The following is a 15,655-nucleotide window of genomic DNA, read 5'->3' as shown; positions in this document are numbered from 1 at the left end:
ATGTAAGACTAATAAGCTGGAATACCCAGGTCAGCTGCACTCCTGAATATACCATTTCCATTTAACAACATTGGCTTATTAGATCCTTCTCACCTTATTAGTCACCGGGTCCAAGTTGCCTAATCTCAAAATAGGGATATCAGACATTTACTTGTACTTGGTAGCCATATCAGGCATGTGGCATGTTCGGAAATCATAAATGAGTACCGATAAGTAGAACTCATGTTTCTCTCCCATAGCTTCCAAACAGCAACATTAGCAGTCACAAAGTCTTGTAGTTTGAAAGGATCTTTATGTTTGTGTGCCCCCAAAGGTAGATAGTAAGCCACCACTTGCTGGAAATATCCGATGCAGCCTGTTGGATTGACCCCTACTCAGAGGACACTGATTTTTTAGTTAATCTATATAAATGACTAAGAAGAAGGCTCAATTAGGGAATATACTTACTTCAGTATCTAAAAGCCTATAAGATGTCGAGCCTCCATTTTGGTGATGGAGGCTGAAGAGAGCAGTTTTTCTTTGACTGCTGGAGACATTGAGCATTCTGAATGTGCTCACATAGTCCCCCAAAATTTTGTCAGGTGCTCTTGAGAAATTGATGCCAACCTCATTTTCTTACTTTGCATGTGATTTGTCTTTTTGCCTAGAGGGCCAAATTATTTTCATTGAAGTCTAATAATTTTCCTACACTGTCTCAAAGTTGACTGTTTTGGAAGTAGATGCCCCAGGTGCACAGTGGGCCCTTTCGACATGTAGATATAGGCCTTCTTTTATTTCCAGATAATTTTATCAGTGTATTGTTTAAAATATCAGTTCTGTTCCATTGTTTTGTTTTTCTGTTTCAAGGACTCTGGTTCTCCATGTGGTTAATCTTTCTTGTTCGTCTTTCATATCTAGCATGCTTTTTCTCCTTTTTAACGTTTGTTTTTATTCTCTTATCTGTTTTTAATTTCTTAGTGTCCTTTATTATACTTTCAGTCAGCTCTATTCATTGAGCATCTTATAATGCAGAATTCATTTCTGCAGGATTCTGTATGTTGCTTTGTTTTGTTTTTTTTCCTTCTATTGGTTTCCTTAGTCTGGTCGACTCTCACATACATCTTCCTGTTTTTTATTGACTTCTACTTTGAGTTTTTGAATTTTTTATTTGAGGTTTTTCTTATGTCTACAAATGCTTCTTTAACAATACTAAATTCAAGTTGGAATATTGTGGTTTATTTTTCTTCTTCATGGTTTTTTAAGGAAATATTTCATCATTGAAGAATTTTGATTCTTTTGATTTTCTTCTTTGTACAGATACTACTGGTTATTTGCCATTCTTTAAATTTATTTTATTCTTTCCTATACCAGAAATAGTAGTTTTTATTGTGTAAGTGATGCTTAGACTTTTAAGTAGCCTAGTAGTTTTTTCTGTTTTTGGTTTTTTTTTTAATTCAAGTACCCTTTTCTATATATATAATGTGGGCTACATTGAGCATAGCAGGTTCCTCCCTCCTATCCTTCTTCCTTTCCTTTCCCTCCCTCTTTCTTCCCTCCCTGTCTTCCGATTCTGAGACAATTTTATCATTCCATAGGTCCTCTACTTTCCATGACTTGCTTCTCCCCTTTCACTACAGGCCTCCAAGGCCTGCCTGTCTGCCTCATCTAAGTTCTCTCCCGCTTCCCACAAAGTGCTGCATTCTTAAGACTGCGATGTTTGTTTTTGTGTCCTTCAAGCCCCTTCATTTATACTGGCCAGCAGCAGTCACTGTTCTTATCCACCAAGTCTCAGATCTTTTATTCAATATTTCCCAATTCAGGTGAGATCCTTTCATTTTGGAGATGATTTTTTTTCCTCCTTGTGTTCCAACTCTGCTAGGATTTCTCTTCTTTTCCATAGTTTGCACCTTACTTCCTGTTCTTGCATGGATTTCTCAGGTTGCAGATGCTAATTTTTTCACTTTTGTATAACTTTATCTTGCGAAGTATTCTTTTTATCCTTATTATGCTATAGGCATAAATAGTTTTATTTGTTCTTTTGATATATCTGCATAGTTTTTAGAAACTATTAGTTGGTTGTTGTTATCCTATAGGAACCCAGTAATTTTTCAGATAGAGTTTTAATCTTAGTAGGAAAATTTGGAGTTTGACCGTGAGAAAATTCTTTGAAACAAAAACTATCATACTAATGATAATGATGTGTTGATGCTAGATCACATGCAATTCAGAGCTTTGCAATTTCTATGTACTTACTAGGATTTTATTGAATGAAATGAATGAGAATACATATTGGAGAAAAACAGATTGAAAGGTTTCTTATTACACAGTTACATAAGTTAATAGGCTATAAAATAGCATTTTACTTCTTTAAAACTTTTATTTATAAAGGTTATAATTGAAATGGTATAATTACTTTTGAATGTGTAGTCTCGATAGCTATTCTCAAACATTAAAAATAAAGATGAAAGTTTCTACATTTTATCTCAAAAGCCTGAAATATTACTCAGATACATATAAATTCATGTCAAATTATAATAATGTTCATGTTATTTTTAAGCATTTGTCCTGATTTCTATGATTTTATGATATGCTAATCATTTAACATATTAAATAAGGTTTAGTGTTTATCATGGTCCCAGATTCTAGTCCCTAGTCTCTAAATAATTTCTCTTAGATGCATAGAAGGCTTGGTCCTATAAGAATGAATTCATACAGATTAATACTTTGTCGAGTAAAACAGCTTCAGATTTATTCCTTCTTTGTGGTAGATTATTGTCTTTGTCAGTAAAGTCTACTGAAGAACACAGCTCCCTTCTTTTGTTTATCAGACAATAGTGACTACAATGATTGTATACAAACTAGTTAACATAGCTGACCTGAGATCGCTCTCCTTTGAAAGTCCTGCTGACAGGTTGGGGCTTCACTGGTATGTGGAAACTTGGATTTCAGGAATGTTCCCACAATTCTGTAACTGATAAGAGTGGCATACTGTGCCTAAATTCTAAACAGAGTGGTTTATGCTGAACATCTGCTTTTCTTTTAATAGTCTGGAATTTTAGTATGTGCTAGACAGGATGTCTATGTAACTGGCTCCCAGTACAAATCTTGGACACTACATCTTTAATGATTTTTCCTGGTAGATATCACTCCACAAGTGTTGTTACAACTCATTGCTGAAGGAATTGAGTCTTGTGTGACTCCACTGGGAGTTACTGGTAGAAGCGTGCATCTAGTTTCCTTCTGACTCGTTCCATGTGCCTTTTTCCTTTGCTGATTTTGCTTTGTATCTTTTCACTGTAATAAACCTTAACCTTTCACCATAATGAATATGACTATATGTTAATTCCTGTAATTTATTTAGTGAATCACTGAACTTGGGATTGGTACTGGGGACCCCCAACATAAACCTATTAATAATTCTGAAGTGTTTCTTAACATTCTTGGCAAGGAATTATATATCTAACATTCATTTTAGTTTAGTTTATTTAAGTTTTTATTTTTTTCAGGTCTGTAGAGCTTGTTTTGTTTTTTCCCTTAGAAATCTTAACAAGAACTAGCAACAAAAAGAATATTTCATAAATTTGTGGCTTTTTGCCATGGAATTTGATACTACTGTGATGATACAATATTATATTGACCCTGACATTTTTGAACCAATATTTATTGAACAGTTACTACATATAGATATCATTCTGGATACTGAGGAGATAATGTGAACAAACTAACCTGGTGGCAACTCTCATTGATTTCAGAGTCTAGTTGAAGTGCTGGACAATATTCATGTTACTTGGTTAACCTTATAATTATCTAACTCATAAACACTATGAAGGAAAAGCACAGATCTATGAAAGGACCCTGGTCTTACTTGTTAGTGTTGGTGTCCAAAAAAGGCAATTTCAGAAAGTGTTAATTGAGGTAATAGGACCTACAGGATGACTAGGAATTCACAAGGCATATATATTTGCTTCAATGCCCTGGGTATGTCTTTGTGATGTGTGTGAGCCAAGTGTGTTGCATGGCATGTGTGCTCTTCTATGAAAGTAGTGTTGAAGAGAAGGAAAAAACACATAAATACAATTTCAAGACTAAGCTTAGTTTACTGAGGAAAGCACAAGAATGATTTTGGGCCTGGTGCAGTGTAAGAGGGGAAATAGCCCAAATGAGATTTGAAAGCGCAAACAGTCAATGGATTTTAAGCTAGATGCTAAATACAGTGAGATTTGCATAACCCTTTGCCATTTATTAAATATTTTGATATACTTCATGCTTTTAACCTCAGTGAGAGAGGAATTACTATTGGTATTGTCTGGATATAAAGGGAAAAATAAACTAAACGTATATGTGACTTAGTTCTAAGTTTATACATTATGAAGTGCAATGCCAGTACGTAAATCCAGATTTTTAGAATTCACATACTATGTGTATTCTTTTTACATGGTCAAAAGGTAACAATAAGAGTAATATAACATTGTTTTGAAGTCATATTGAGAGTGTTATGGTTATTTTTATATTTGTTGCATTTTACACCAAATTATTAAACTTTTGTGTTGTTTTTTTTTTTTTTTTTCTTTCTGAACATAGATTAATATGTTTAACTTTTGGGGGGAAATGTGCTACAGAATCAGATGAAATTACTTCATTTAAGAAGGCTTTCCTTTTTTTTCAGTTTTCATTTATTCCAGTTATTTTCATATTTCTGTGTGCTTAAAATGTACTTGGAAAGCTGGTTCAAATATATATTCCTGGAACCAATCTTTTGAAGGGGCTGATTAATATAGCATGATATGTGTTTAAGGATTTATATTAAAAGAAATAATCCACTTTTAGTTTCCAATTTTGCACATAATGAGCTTTCATGGAAGTTGCCACTCCATCTTTACAACAAGTAAAAGGTTAGACTGAAAAATCAACTCTTCCTGGATCCATAAGAAATCCAATTTGGAGAGGAAGGTGAATACAGGGAGACATTGTTTACCAGAGCAGAAGACTCAGGAACAGAAACCAGTTCTGGGCCAGGAAAATCTGAACTGTACTTGATAAATTGCTGGAAGCTCAGTGCGGACAACTCTTAGAGTTAAAAACTGTAAGAGACCGAGTCAGAGGAGCCTCTACAACATGGTAAAATTTACCTCTAGGAGCTTGACCACATTCACATAGTAAATATCAGAAAAATCCCTTGGACTTACAGCAGGTGGAGAGGAAAGGAACCATTCTGAAATATACCAGAGCACTGTTCTTAATAAGGCTTGCCCTCTGGGAAAACTGGTTAACCAGACGCTAACATAGTGGGGTATTATCAGAGCCTAATTGACTGGGGAAGGAGAATACCCAATTCTGTTGGACTCGAGTGTTCTATGTTGGAGAAAGGAAATACCCATCCCCAGCACACTCCAGCCATCCTGTCTCACCTAAGGGAGGAGAAAACAACAAAAAAAACCCAAAAAACTGGGAAACAGTCATGAAGTTCACTGCCCAGAGACACAGGCTCACCAGAAGACTGAGACCTAACCATAAGACTATAGAACACTTCCCTTCTTGCAACATGTTACCACTACATTACTAAAGGCCTATTTATAGCATTCTCCTTTTCCCTGGTATATCACATCTGACTATCAAGAAAAAATTACAAGATATATCAAAAGGCAAAAAACACAATTTGAAGATATAGCAAGCATCAGAGCCAGACGGGCTGGGATGTTGGAATTATCAGAACATGAATTTAAAATAAGTATGATTTTACAGTGGTAGAGGCTCTAATGGATAAAGTAGACAACATGCAAGAACAGATGGGGCAGTGTAACCAGAGCAATGGAAATCCTAAGATAGAACCAAAAATAAATGCTAATGATAAAGAGCACTGTAATAGAAATGAAGAATGCCTTTGACGAACTAATCAGTAGACTGGACATGGCTGAGGAAAGAATCTCTGAGCTAGAAGATGTATCAATAGAATCCTTAAAAACTGAAAAGCAAAGAAAGCAAAAGACTGAAAGAAAAAAGCAATATCCAGGGGCTGTGGGACAACTACAGAAGGTTTAACACGTGTAATGGGACTACCAGGAGGAGAAGAAAGGAACAGAAAAAATATTTGAAACAATAATGACTGAGGTATCTCCAAATTAATGTCAGGCACCAAGCCATAGATTGAGAAAGCTCAGAGAACACCAAACAGGATAAATGACAAAACCAACAAAAATATCAAAACACTATACCTTAACTACAGAAATCAAAAACAAATCTCTGAAAGAAGTCAGAAGGCAAGGAAGCTGGGGGACCTATAGAGGAACAAGATAAAAATGAAATCCACTTCTCAAAAACCATGCAAGCAAAAAGAGAGTAGAGTGATATATTTAAAGTGTTAAGAGAAAAAGAAATTCTGCACCCTGTGAAATTATTTTTTACAAGTGAAGGAGAAATAAACTTTCTCGGACAAACAAAAATTGAGGGCATTTGTTGCCAACAGACCTGTCTTGCAAGGAATGTTAAAAGAGGTTCTTTAAAGCAAGCGTCCCCGACCCCCAGACCACGGACCAGTACCAGCCTGTGGCCTGTTAGGAACTGGACTGCACAGCAGGAGGTGAGCTGCTGGTGATCAAGTGAAGCTTCATCTGTATTTGCAGCTGCTCCCCAGCTCTAGCATTACTGCCTCAGCTCCACCTTCGATCATTAGGCATTAGATTCTCCTAGGAGCACTGGTCCCTGGTGCCAAAAAAAGTTGGAGACCACTGCTTTAGAGAAGGAAAATATATGTCAGAAACTTGGATCTACATAAAGAAAGGAAGGGCACCAAAGAAGGAATAAGTGAAAATCAAATAAAAACTTTTAAAATAAAATAAAATAAAATTGTATACAGATTGAGGAGAAGGACATAAAACTCTTTGCAGATCACATGATCATCCTTTTAAAAAATCTGAATCAACAAAAAAACTAGCACTAATGAGCAATTATAGCAAGGCTGCATGATACAAGGTTAATATACAAAAGTCAATTTCTTTCCTATATACCAACAACAAGCACAGGGAATTTAAAGTTAAAATCACAATATCAATTATATTAGCACCCCCAAAAATGAAGTACTGAGGTGTAACTCTAACAAAATACGTGGAAGATCTGTATGACAAAACAATTACAGAGCTGATGAATGAAATCAAAGAACTAAATAAATGGAGAGATATTCCATGGATAGGAAGACTCAGTATTCTCAAGATGTTAGTTCTTCACAACTTGATCTTTAGATTTAATGCAATCCCAGTCAAAATCCTAGCAAATCATTTTGCAGATATTGACAAATTGATTCTAAAGTTTATATAGACGGGCAAACGATCCAGAATAGCTAATATAATATTGAAGGAGAAGAACAAAGTTGGAGAACTGGCACTCCCTAATGTCAAGACTTACTGTAAAACTACAATAATCGAAACAGTGTGGTATTGGTGAAAGACTGGATTAATGGAGAATAGAGAGCCCAGAAATAGACTTTGACAAATATAATGAACTGATCTTTGACAAAGGAACAAAGTCAACACAATGGAGCAAAGTTAGTATCTTCAACAAATGGTGCTGAAACAATTAGACATCCACATGCAAAAAAATAATCTAGACACAGACCTTATATCCTTCATAAAAATTAAAATGGATCATAAACCTAAATGTAAAATGCAAAACTATAAAACTCCTGGAAGATAACATAGAAAACTTAGATGACCTTGGGCGTGGTGATGCCTTTTTTTGATGAAATACCTAAGACAGTATGAAAGAAATGATAAGCGGGACTTCATTAAAATGAAAAATTTTCTACAAAAGACAATATCAAGAGAATTAGAAAACAAGCCACAGACCGGTAGAAAATGTTTGCAAAAGACACATCTGATAAAGAACTATTATCTAAAATATACAAAGACTCTTTAAACTCAACAATAACAATATAAATAACTCAATTTAAAAAATGGGCCAAAGACCTTAACAGACACCTCACCAAAGAAGATAAACAGATGGCAAATCAGCATATGAAAAGTTTCTCCACATCATATGTCACAAGGGAAATGTAAATTAAAATAACAATGAGATACCACTACAAGTACCTATTAGAATGCAAGATTCAAAACAATGATAATGCCAAATGCTGACAAATATGTGAAGCAACAGGAACTCTCGTACATTGCAAAACTAAACATTCTCTTGCCATATGATCCAGCAGTTATTTATCTTGGTACAAAAGAAGCTGAAAACTTATGTCCATGCAAAGTACATACACACAATGGAATGTTATTCAGTACTAAAAAGAAATGTGCTATCAAGTTATGAAAAGACATGCATGAACCTCAAATAAATATTACTAAGTGAAAGAAGCCAATTTGAGAAGGCTACATACTTACATACTGTATGATTCCAACTATATGACATTCTAGAAAAGGCAGAACTATGGTGAAAATAAAGATCGTAGTTCCAGGGGTTGGTGGTGAGAGATTAGGAATTTTTAGAGCAGTGAAAATATTCTGTAGACATTATGATGGTAGGTATATATTATGATACTCTTGTCAAAACCTGTAGAATGTAAAATACCAAGAGTTAAACCTAAGGTAAACTACATTCTTTAGGTGAATGATGTGTCAATGTAGGTTCATCCTTGGTAAAATAAATAAATAAATAAATAAATAATAATTCCCTTCTACTGAGTTATGTTGATAATAGGGGAGGCTATGCATGTATAAGGGAGAGAATATACTAGAAATCTCTGTTCCTTCCCCTCATTTTGTTGTAAACCTAAAACTGCTCAAAAAATAAATACATTTTGAAAAATTTTCACATGATTTTTGATACAAGTGGTCTGGGGAAAACACTTTAAGAATTGAGTTTGTATTTGTATCTTTATGTATAGCCATAGGTATAGTTATAGCCTATCTTTTACAATCTGAGTTTGAATTCTGCTGGCTCTAGTAATTGCTGGCCATGGGACAGAGACAAGTTGATTAACTTCTGTTCTTCAGATTCCTAAAAATATGTATACGAAAATAAGAGATATTAAATTGTATATAACATGCACAGTTACAACTACAGGGGCAGAACTGGTATCTATATTATAAGTCTTTGTGAAGATTGAATGAGATAGATGTAAATACATAAAGGAGTTCTTGGTACACAGTAAATCTCAATAAATGTTATGACGATGGTGATGCTTTCAGTTATGTAGAAAACACCTAATCTCCACCTCATAAAACGGTTTCTGTAATCTCGTGTCTGTCTTTTTGATTCATTACAACAAAGTTCTCTAAAGGCGGCATATTTTATTTAGGCTTTTTAGCACATGAAGCTAAAGCATAGAATTGTTGAGTAATCCCTACAGGATTTAAGGTCTGAATTAATGCTTTCCTAATTTCAGCTAGTCAAGTTTTGTGATAAATGCATTAATCCATTTATTTAACAAATAGTTTTTGAATATCATGATAATTCCTGGGCATGTTATCGTAAATAAGATTTGTTGTTTTATTTTTATTAATTAACATTATAATGTTTCCCTAATGGACTGACATCTTGAGGCAAGGGCCTGTGTCTTTCTCACTTTTATCCTTTCCAAACATTGTACTGACTTATCCATTTATTCATTCATCTATTCTTTATTGTTATTTCTACAAATATTTATCAGATATATATACTACATATACTATAAACTATAATCCTCATATTTATAGTATATGTAGTAGATAAGAAAATTTGTCAAATGAACGATGGATGAATCAGTTTGCTTCTTTACTGCATTGTGTCAGTATTCTTAGCATATGACTTTTAAGCATTTATATGTTGGTGTTACCATTTTTTTTTAAGAGAACACATTTTATTGACTTGAACCGTGTTGTAACTATGAATGTTACAGTTTAATGTCTCTTATATTCATAGATATTTTTCTTTTAAGACATGCATTTGAATAACATTTTATGTTAGAGTTGTTTTCCAAGGAACGGTATCTACTTAAGTCTGATGAAGGAACATATAGATGCATAGGAAACACAAAGCATAATGAGCTCAATCTCTTTAATTTATCTTACCAAGTGAATTGTGCAGAGTCAATTACAATAGTGTAGGGAACTATTAATTTCTCATCTCTTGAGAGGCACTGGGTCTACTTAATATATTTTGGTGTATTCAGTAGGGTCCTGGGTACATGTAGCATGACAAGAGTGAAATCACTCTGTTAAAATCTTTGTTCAGGGTGCTGTTTACTAGTTTTGGGGTATTTTTTCCTCTTTAGAACTATAAGTAATATGTTGTCCTGCTCACTCTAGATCTTTCTATATAGTTATAGAAGTAGATTAAGTTGGTGTTTTATGAAGATACACTTTAGAATACCTATGTGTAATATAAATTTATATATATACATAATTCATTGTAAACATGACTATTAAAGTCATACATGGGATTTTTGACATAAATCTGTTACTTTATAGGTAGTTTGATTAACACTAAAAAGAAAATTCATATTTCTTAAAAAAATCTCTTCAATGGCGTCAAAGATAAAAATTACATTCATCATGGGAAATATATTAAAACATATACAACTACAGATAAGTTAATCATTTTAGTTTTACATAACCTTTAAAAATTATTATAATATAAAAAGTTATAGCATTTGGATTAACTGATTTTTCTTTTTTTTTTGTTCCCATAATCAAAAATTGAGAAAATTTACTCGAGAACAGATTTAACAAGAGTTGTGCCGGGCAGTTACTGCTTAAGCCTTCCTGGATGTTTTGGTACAACTTGACTGCCCTCTTCAGGCTGCATGTGAATATATCAGAACAATTTACAATGCTTACTAAATTCATAAAGTTATGCCTCTAATATTCCTCTGAACTACCAAAACAGAAAATATGTTTTTAGTTAATAGTATCAGAAATATTTAAGTGTTTGGAGCAATTGTGGTTTTCAACTTTCAATTTCAGATGGCAGTGAAGTCTGAAGTGTGCTTAATAAGCACTAGCGATGACTTATTTTGCTCATTAGCCCGAGTGACATAAACACATACAAGAATCCAGTGAATTTCTAATTTGCACTAGGTAGGATTCTTCTATTCATTATTATTAAGAAGTTGGACTAAGGGGTAATAAGGATATGGAGTTAAGTTTAGAAAACAGGGTCTATATTATTGGGGAACATTCTTTCTAATGAGTCTTTTATACTGTTAATAGATGTCATCAACATTAAAATTGGTATTTTTCAGGCTCATTGAATTATTTTTAATGACAAATAGTTCTGTTTAACTCATAATAACATATTTTAGATTCTTGCTAGTGAATTGTATCCATCAGAAGCCCCCATATACCTTGTCAGTACTAAATTTTCTGAGTATTGTACTTGTGTTGAAAAAATGTAATTTGCTTGGCTCCCCTAGAATTCTTTAAATCAACTAAATATATTCTTAAGTAGAAGCATCTTGTGTAGAAATTTTGCTTGTTGCTTTGATGCTCTGGATTCTAAAGGAGAATATGTAAGAAATAGGTCATATCTTCATTTATAATCTATTTAAATAGCCTCATATGTTTTTCCCAAGTAGACCATAATATTAACATTCTGAGTGGTTTCCAAACATTTATTTTCTCCTCCTCCAATATATTATACACACTGTTGCCAGATACAGCTTTCTTAATTAGCATTTTGCATAATCCACTTCCTTCAAAACATTTATAATTGTTCACTGTTTACAAAATAAAGTCAAAGCCCTATTTATCTTTCTACCGGAAGAGAGTTTCCAGTCTCTTTTTCCTTATTTTCTAACATGAAACTTATATTCTATTATTTGAACTCAAAATAACATATTTTAGACTTAGTGGTCTTCGTTTATACAGCTTCTGTTACCTTAATATTCTCTTTCTGTCCTTTCTTATTATCATTTTAGTCCTTCCATTCTTCTTTGAATATTTTCACGTTCACACTTTGTCCAATCACTCCAGTCCACTGTGATCTTATCCTCTTCCTCATGCCATGTGGCATCTATAATCTGCATTTTTTTTTAATATACATCTTAGTGTATATGTCTTAGTGTGTGTCTGTTCCTTTCTCTAACAAGTTTCTTAAAGATGGAGCCATGAGGTATACTTCTTTATTATAGCAGCACATATTAAAATGCTGAATAAATATCATTGCTGGTTAAGATCTAGATCCTACATTTGCATATACAGTTGACATTAAGAACATGATTTTAGATGATACTTTAGTCATAACTTTTCAAGTCATGGCCTCTATTTTTTTGATAAATAATGTTTATTTGTGATGATACATAGATTTAAAGTTTGTTTGTTTTTTTCTTCCTAAGACCACCAATAGAATAAAGCAATTTTGCCTTATAAGAGACATTATCCTGTTGATGCAAACCTATATGTGCTTTTGGTCAGACTTTCCAGAGTTCAGAATCTTTAATTTAGTGATATTTAGTATTAGGGCATACATGATATATTGACTGTTTAGGAAAGTGTATTATTCATCATCACCATCATCAGACCTTTATTAAATGCTTATCTGTACTGGGTCCTAGCCATTGAAAAACCAAAGCATAAACATAATATGCATAAACAGTACAGATAAGTGCATAACTTAAGTAGCACTGCACAGTAACTGAGAATTTTCATTTCAGACAGTTGATTCAAGTATTGCAGGTAGATTTGAAATGACTTCTGAAGGAGAGGCAGTTTTTCAGCAAGCTTCTGAAAGAAAGGAAAACATTCTAAGCAAAGGATTTAATGCTTTAATGCTTAATGAATGAACATGGCATGTCATAAAACAGGCCCTTTTACTATGGTATGTTAATAGAGACATAGATTGTAGAGATAAGTTGTGGATAGGGTATGAAGGATCTTGTCTTCTATTCTGCCCGTTGTCTTTAAGATACAGGCAGTGGGAAACTTTTTAGGATTTTGGAACAGAGGATAGAATCTACAATTGATAATGGAAAATTAAACTGAAAAATTGGATGATATGGAGTACAGAGTTTGAAGGCAAAATTAATTTATTCTCTTTGACTCACTGGAATATATTCTCCTTGATATCAGGGACATTGCACTTACTATTCGCTCCTACATTACCTGACACATTGTTGGCATTAATATATATTTGTAGGGTGAATTAATGAGTGCATGAATGTATTCTTAGTAGTCTAGTAGGTCTGTCCTACATTATAACATGAAAGAAATTCAACATCCTTATTTTATGTTATTCCATTAGATAATGTATACAGATGTTGAAATCTAAGATTTGATTCTTGTGTATTTTTCAGAATGAAGCATTTTAATTTCTTAGAATATCATCACCATAGAAATGTCAATTTTTGCTGATTTGCTATTTCCGTTTCATTTTAAAAGTGAAAATATTTATCCTGTGTAAAAATGGTTAGTTCAGACCTACTTCATCATCAGTGCCAATTCACTGTATGAAGTTATTATACATTTTTTCTTTGAAAATCAGTGATGAATACTTACCAGTAACATATTCCACGTGACAAAAATCAGATTTCAGGGCTCCTATTGCTTTTAGCTGTGTTTCTATGCTAGGATTGGTAGAGGAGCAGTGAGGCACTATTTTACATAGATTGAGAGAGGGTGTAAGCTGTGCATTCTACGTGTATTCACAGAAAACATGTTCTCATTTATACCACAGCTTCATTTTGCCAGCATCTTAAATTCTTTCCCTCTTCAGGCCTTTGTACTTGCTGTGTGTGCTTCCTGAAATGTTCATTCTCTAGATCTTCAGTGGTAGCTTTTCTCCATCTTGAGATTTGAGCTTTAGTATCACTTGATCTGAGAAAACTTTTATAACCATAACATCAAGTAGGTCCTCTTTATTTTTTTTCATCTCATTCCATCTATTTTTTTCTTCAGTGTATATTTTAGTTTTTAATTTTTTATGTATTTCTTTGGTTGTTCACTATATGTCTCTTCACTAAAAACATCAATTCCTCAAGAATAGGGACTTTGGAGATTAGCTTACTTCCTGCTACTAGGTGCTCAGTAAATACTTTTTCAGTGAATTATAACAAATTAAATTCTATTTAACTACCAAAGCTTTAAAGGTTTTGTAACCATTTTTATCGAACACATTTTTTAAATGGGTATAATTTTCTGCCTACTGAACGCAACACAGTCTTAGGCTGATCATGACAATGATCAATTTTTGTATTATGCTCTGATAAAATGATGCCCTTAAGATCTTTACTTTATGCTAAATGACCTCAGATTATAGCCCTGTTCATATTTAGCCTTCTTAAATATGTATTTTTATATTATATGCTTTTTGTTATATGCTTTTTGTTAATAATAAAAAAAAGGACCTAACGTGAACAACTAAAGTCCCTAGCCCTTACACTCACCTGTTTGTAGACTTAGCCACAGTCAATTACTTTTATTCCTTTGTGTTTTCTTCTAGTGATTTTTTCATCTCTCTAAATGTTGTTCTAATAATATTTCATATATACTCATATTTATTTCATATAACAAAGATTTGCTATTTACATTTCTGCTATTATAAGTGAAGATTTAATTCATCTTACCTATCATTTTTTATAGTTTAGCAGTTCTTTTTTTTTAGTGTAATAGTAAATAGCATCTTTCTCCTTCTTGACCATTAACTGTAGGTTGTATCTCTTGATTCCCTAGGTTAGCAAGTATTCCCTTCCCTATCATCTCTTGTTCTTGCATCTACCAAATCCTGTTAACTATATTTCTGTCTTGTCGTAGTTGATAGCGTTTTTGTTCTGCACTTTAACATACTTATATCTTTACTCTGTCTGTAGGTTGATTTAGAAAGTTGACAGATGATAAACAGCAATTATATTATTAGTTCCACATAAATAGCGTCGACTGTAAAGTAGTAATTTGTGATTATGGTTTCTTTTCTACAGTGTCACCATTTATGACCTCTATCCTACTCAAAAGAAAATGTTCAAAATAACCTATCACCAATTTGTCAAAATTATGATACATTTTAATTTGCTTCTGATTTAGACGTTGCCTTTTATGTTCATTTTGCAGTTGTATTGTGACACCAACTATGTCTTACTATCTTACTATAGTCTTGATATCTTCCAACTCTTTCTCATTCTACTGATTGCTTAGAATCTATTCTGTTCATCTGGAAGTCCAGTTAAATGCCTGTTCTAATTTGTATCTCATAACTCCATAGTTGCATCACAGCTTTTTTATATGTCTTCTACCCTTCCTACCTTATTTTTAGTTGCTCTTTTCTCTTTCATATAGAGCTTCTATCATAGTCTCAAGTTTTCTTTTTAAAAAATTTTTTTAATTCATATCACTTTTTTGTCAATTATATCCTAAGGTAATTTCACATTCCTTACACTTCTTAGAACATGTTTATTTCAAACTTGATTGTTTGACTTGATACAGAATTCTAGATTGAAAATAGCATGCCCTCAAAACTCTGAAGAAAATGTTCCATTATCTGCCAGTATCTAGTGTTGCTAATAACCAGTTCAATCCCATTCTCATTGTTTGCCCTTGTTATGTATCTTTTTTCCTCTGAAAACGTTTAGGATCTTCTTTTTTATCTGTAATGTTCTAAAATATCACAATATGTCTAGGTGTTTGTCTTTTCTTATTTCTCTTATTCATAACCTGGGAAATTAATTTGAAGACTTAGTCTCTTTGAATTGCGTATGTCTCCAGAAAGATTTCCT

The 15,655-nt window shown here is 33.1% G+C and overlaps 1 protein-coding gene and 1 long non-coding RNA gene across 4 annotated transcripts in view; one reads left to right on the top strand and one right to left on the bottom strand.

The window, feature by feature from the left end:
• Positions 1-15,655, top strand: part of TUSC3 (tumor suppressor candidate 3) — a 155,434-nt gene that overhangs the window by 56,158 nt on the left and 83,621 nt on the right. The window lies entirely within an intron of this gene.
• LOC120583837 (uncharacterized) overlaps positions 11,029-15,655 on the bottom strand; it is a 37,513-nt gene continuing 32,886 nt past the window's right edge. The window contains exon 3 of the long non-coding RNA XR_005647879.1: positions 11,029-12,674. This is a non-coding gene — a long non-coding RNA (uncharacterized LOC120583837). The remainder of the gene's footprint in view (positions 12,675-15,655) is intronic.

Source organism: Pteropus medius, unplaced genomic scaffold, assembly GCF_902729225.1.
Source record: "Pteropus medius unplaced genomic scaffold, Ma_sr-lr_union100, whole genome shotgun sequence".
In the NCBI taxonomy this organism is placed as follows: Eukaryota; Metazoa; Chordata; class Mammalia; order Chiroptera; family Pteropodidae; genus Pteropus; species Pteropus medius.
Note: the sequence above shows the minus strand (reverse complement) of the source record. Positions and strands in the feature narration are given on the sequence as shown.